Raw genomic sequence first — 5,702 nt, forward strand, 5'->3', positions numbered from 1 at the left:
TCGAGCGCCAGCAGTTGCTCTAGCACTGACAGCGGCAGCAGCTCGGCCTGATCCAGCTGAGGATTGGGCACCGACCGCGTCAGCGGATCAGTCTGATCTACCGGAGGATCGGGCATCGACACCGGCACCAGCTCTACAAGGAGCACCATCTCCGGCAGCAGCGGCGGCTTCGGCACCTGCACCAACACTTGCACTTGCATCTGCTCCGGCCCGTGCTGTTGCACCGGCAACAGACTGGTCTACAGTTCGCACTTCATATACCAAAGTCCTTACGAAAACCGACATGTCCACCTTCTTGGTAAGCATTGGCCGCCCAAGTGCTTCGTTCTTTTTTCTTTCATGTTGTTTCACATGATTCACTGTGTTGATCTAACTGTTTGGGTATGTCTTCTTGTTTGCAAACAGAGAATTCCTAGAGCAACGAGGGAGTCGTTCAACAATCCGGGCGACCACGGCCAAGTTTGTCTTACCATGGGCAGCCTTGGTGTGAATGAACCTGCTCAATATACCATAAGTACAAAGGATGGTCGCATGATGATTGATGCTAAAGGATGGTCAAGGTTCAAATCTAAATCATATCTTGCAGTAGGGGATGATGTCAAAATTGAACTCTCTTGGCAAGGAGAGCTGGTCCAAATCAACTTTGAAATTCTTCAGTAGGAGCACGCAAATGTCGAACTGATCTATCCTCCGAGAGATTTTAATGTAATAATCTGGCATGGTGAAACAAGTGTCCTATGTGTATAAGTAGTATGACAGTATTATTTATCACATGGTATATCGTTGATAGAATTGCAACTCTGATTGCTGGTTAGGAACTGTCGTTCGATTTCATTCCAACAGTTGTCGTGTGTTATTCGATTTTGTGTATTTGCCTTGCAACAGCATCTAAAACCAGCGTCGTACTGATCGCTTGCAATATGAAAAGCGTTGAGGTAGAACACGTGGGCCCCCAAACATGCAGGGTGGGCCTGCAGCCCAAAGTCCAGAACCGTGAGCCTGTTTGAGTATTATATTCTCAGCTGAACCCCCATAAAAAAAGCAGAACCCCCATAATGCCCGTGCATTGCACGTAACATCAATATGCATTTGTATGAGTATTTTATCTTGTGATAGAAAAGGATGAACGAGGGAAGGACTTATTTGCAAATGTGGAGAGGTGTGTGGGTACCTTTTTGCAAAATTGCCATAGTTTCCTTCCTATCCGTCAGATATAAATCGGACGGCCTATATTGCAGGATGGCAGGCACACCATCATCACCAACTCATCTATACTGTGTTAAAAACAACTCTATTTTTTATAATTATATATGTTATATATATTCCCCTTGATTTTTCTTATGTATAAAGATGTGATATAAAAGATTTGTATATTTCTTTAGAGAGGGAGTATCTCTTTGTCAAAAGATATATTTATGTGTAACTAGTTACTCCTGTCTTTCTACTTCCTTTCGCTAATATGTGGGGCAACAGGCAACGGGGTCCACGTGCCATATGCACAAATTAGAGTGCACAACTGCACGGTAGACACACCCCGGTCGTAGCGCCATAGTAATGCCCAATGAGCCGTCAAATCACAACCCCCCCCCCCTTTCTGGCTTTAGCAGTAAGCTGGACGGACGGAGCGGCAATATTTCAGTGGGCCTGAATCTCCTTCTCCCTTGTCTGCTTGTTCAGAGAAAAGCCCCTCTTGGCGATTGCATAGGGTTTTCTCATGGAGAACCAGGTACGAATTCTTCATCCATCCCCGATAAATCCAAGTCCCTTGGTCGCAGCTAATCCTAGGATGGCAGCCGCCGCCGTTGATGCATTTTTCTTCCTACTGAATCTAGTGTGTTTCACTTGCAGTGCCCAAAGTGCGAGTACCCTACAAGTTTCTGCGCCCTCGGCGAGACGCCACACTTGTTCCTTCTCATCCTCACACAGGATTTTGAAACGCGCACAGTATGTTCCTAGAATCCTCTTTTCTATCCGGGAGGGTGGGGTTTTTTTGAACATGCTGTCAACTAATTTGGAAATTTGGATTGCTATATTTGGATAAAAGGTACTGCTAGTACGATGGTCAACACTGACGTGAAGGAGGAAGTTATTTCTAGATTTGGATAGGGAATACATTGTGTTCTCATATTATTTTTCCTGCAGTGCATTGTTTGCTCTTCCAGAACACAAGTACTCAAGATGCTCGGCCTTGCCATAACTGAATACACTAGTTTAATGGTCACAGTGAAGACAAGCCATGGATATAAGTTCCGAGTTGGCTTCATGAACCAAGAAGATCGCTGCTTTTTTTATGGACGAACTTGGATAAACTTTCTCAAGTGTTATGGACTGAAAGTTGGCGCACGAATGTTGATGGAAATAGCAGAACCTGGTCTCATCTTCACTGCAATCTTCCACACCGACGTCATTCCAATTGTTCATCCATGTTAGTTTTGTATCTGGTTCTTGCTTGTTGCCTCGATTACTTCTCAATCCACCTATTCTGTTTAACTAATCACAATTTAACTTTAGAAGTAGCAACGAATCTCTCACGAAGATGCTACTTCTAACTAATATTTTCTTATAATTGGTGGCACATGTAGGTTTTTTCAGAGTTAAGCAGGCTGCTCGTTTGTTATTCTATAGTAACTCGGCTGTTACTGATGGCACTGAAGTTGACTGGGACGACATGCACAAGTTCCTACACTTTATTGATCGTCCTGAGGTCCTTGTGGGGCGTTTCAATGGTGGAAGGCCACGTGGGATATGTGTGCCACTGCTACACTTGTTGAATAGGTCCAACTGTGTCGAGAAACTTATGGTACAAGCTGTTTTCTGTTATATATGTTGTTCATAAACTATTGCTTATACACAGTTTTACAGTTGTGGTCTTCTTGAAACAGAAACTACCCAGTTCTATTGTTCCTATACAGATGCCTGACAATGGTCGGGTCAGACTTGCGCTTGGTCACAACATGATGTTTATGTCGACCTACTCAATTCCCCTTGGAGGTGAAAAGATACTTATTCATGGGTGGTCTCAAATAATGAAGGCTCGTCCATCTTGGAGAATAGGACAGAAGATTATGTTCATGCTTTTCCATGGCTCTAAAGTGAATATCCTGTTTATTGACCACATTGTGAGATGAAGCCGCTTTCAGAAGGTTGTGGATGAACGGGGTGGCGCCTGGGCCTTGTCCTGGGGCTTGGCGGCCTCACCCTTGGTTAACTGTAGGCAAAGTAGCACTATTCGAGGCGTGCTTTGTACGGTTGAACTTGTATAAGTACTCATACTGCTTTCAGCTTTGGTTGTTAAGTTCCCCTGCTGGTTTCAGTTAAGGTTGTTAAGTACTCCTGCTGCTTTTACAATCTGACGTGTTTCTTCAGTCCTGTCTTCCTCCAGCCGCCAAAACTAAACCAACGCCGATGGGGCCGCCTGCTTCTGCCTCCCACGGCTGACTGCGCCTCAGCGCATGCATCGCCGCCCCATCGTCTCCTAAATCGTTAACGCCAATGTCCTCCGCGCAGTTTCGTGTGCTCGCCGTGGCGCCGCCCTCTCGCGTTGTCAACATGGTCAACAAACAACAGGAATCGGCAGAAGTACGTGGATAGGATGACAGTAGGGGCCCACCACGTCAGCGTATGGAAAAATAAAATGCTTCCTCCTAGTGTTTTCCTGACATCTGGGACCCACGACATTGTGAGCATACATAGTCAATAGACAAGAGAACAGCACAAGATCGGCTGACACCTGGGACGTAGTTGCTCGAGCAATATTTTTTTTGTTACTGTTGAGATGGAGCAGGGTTTGAACTGGGCTGTGGCCCGTCTAGCCCAGGCTTATATTTTATGTTCACCATGTGACCAGCCCAGCTATTTTTTCTTTGTGAAAATGAGCCCAGTTTATTTTTCTGAAGAATACCCAATCCAGGCCTACTTATTTTTCTACGCCCTAATGGGCTGCAACTCTTTCAAGACGCCTGCAAATCTTGAAAGTAATATGAAATGGGTTGTAAATATAAAAACAGATGACAAATTGGCAATTACTTTATAAAAAAATTCACATTTTCAGATTCCTATTTCACTGGGCATTAGCCTAATTTAAATATATCTTCAAAGTACTTTAAATCTGGCTCAACATTTCGGTATTAAAAATAGTTTGGAACCCACAGAAATATGTGAAATTGGCCCTGGCCAACCAAACAAAAAACTACTGCAATAAATTGCATAAGAAGTTACCATGAGCTATATATAAATTATTAAAAAAAGGAAGGAGTGGTCTGATTTGTGGGCCTGTTTAGTTGACGCATATGCAAGATTTTTTTAGTTATTATATACATCAACAAACGATTCTAGCAGGGGTAACCGTTGGATGTCAATCCAATGGCCGTCGTGTTTCTTCAATCTCTAATCTTCTTGCTCCAGCCGCCAAAGCAGCGCCGGCGGGACCGCCTGCTCCCGCCTCCCGTGGCCGGCTGTGCTGCCGCGCAGGCCTCAGCGCCCCCTACTACTGCCACCGCTGGCCAGGGCATCCCTCTACTCACCCACACCCCCTGTTATTCTGCGGCGACGGCAGCCTCACACCGCAGCTGAACCAGTGAACCCTCGTACTCCTCTCCGCGCGGGCTTCCACTGCCGCGTCTTCCCCGGCTCCGCGTCGTCCCCTTCCTAGGCCTCGCCGTCGTCCATCACCGTGGTGCTCTTGGTGCGGCGTGGTCAATGTGGTCAACGACCGACTTCCACCGGAAGAGTACTATACATGGAGATGCTGACAGCTGGGTCCACGGCGGCCGCAAGGAAGTGCCTCCTTTTTACATGCAAAATAATTATTCCTCCACCTGACAGCGGGGACCCACCAGACGGGCCACCATATTTCGTGGAAAAAAACGTTTTCCCCCTGTTTGCTGGGACCTACCAGCAACACCTTCGCACGCAAGGAAGTGCGTCCGGGCAAAAAAACGATTCGCCCCCTGACTGTTGGGACCCACCAGCTACACCTTTGCATGCAAGGAAGTGCGTCCGGGCAAAAAAAAACAAAACAATTCGCCCCCCTGACTGCTGGGACCCACCAGCTACATCTTCGCACGCAAGATTGCATGATAGTCGGGACTCACCTGGTCGAAGCGTACGTAGCCTTGCCATTCTAGTCGCGAACGTGTACGTACATACTGGTGGATGTAGAGGCGCGCACGTGTCATAATAGATGCGCGCACGTTGCATGTACACGTACGTACAGCGGCCAGGGTGCAAGAAAGAAAATACGGCAACGTATGTGTACATATGGGCGGGGTCTCGAACGCCTACTCGCGCATATATACGTATGGCCAGGGCTCGTGTACATTGGCTGGGTTAGAACGGAGAAACAGCGTCATCGTCGTGTTCATGGGGAGCCAACCGGCTGGGTCAGAATGGAATGCTTGGTCGTGTTCATTGGGAGGGCTTGGACGGAACAGGCGATGAAAACGAGGCCTGGCATACCGCAGAACGGAGGAAACGGCCTTGTGTTCGACCGGCCACGTTCGAAACAGGATCTTGTTCATCGGGAGGGGTCTGGCGTACCGCAAAACGGAGGAAACGGACCTCCTACGGTCTAAACGGGGGTCCTGTTGATCGGCAGGGGTGTGGCGTACCGCAAAACGGACGAAACGGACTTGTGTTGGAGCGCTACGGTCGAAATGGGGGTCCTGTTCATCGGAAGGGGTGTGGCGTACCGCAAAACGGGA

The sequence above is a fragment of the Triticum dicoccoides genome, chromosome 1B, assembly GCF_002162155.2.
Source record: "Triticum dicoccoides isolate Atlit2015 ecotype Zavitan chromosome 1B, WEW_v2.0, whole genome shotgun sequence".
NCBI classification, from domain to species: domain Eukaryota; kingdom Viridiplantae; phylum Streptophyta; class Magnoliopsida; order Poales; family Poaceae; genus Triticum; species Triticum dicoccoides.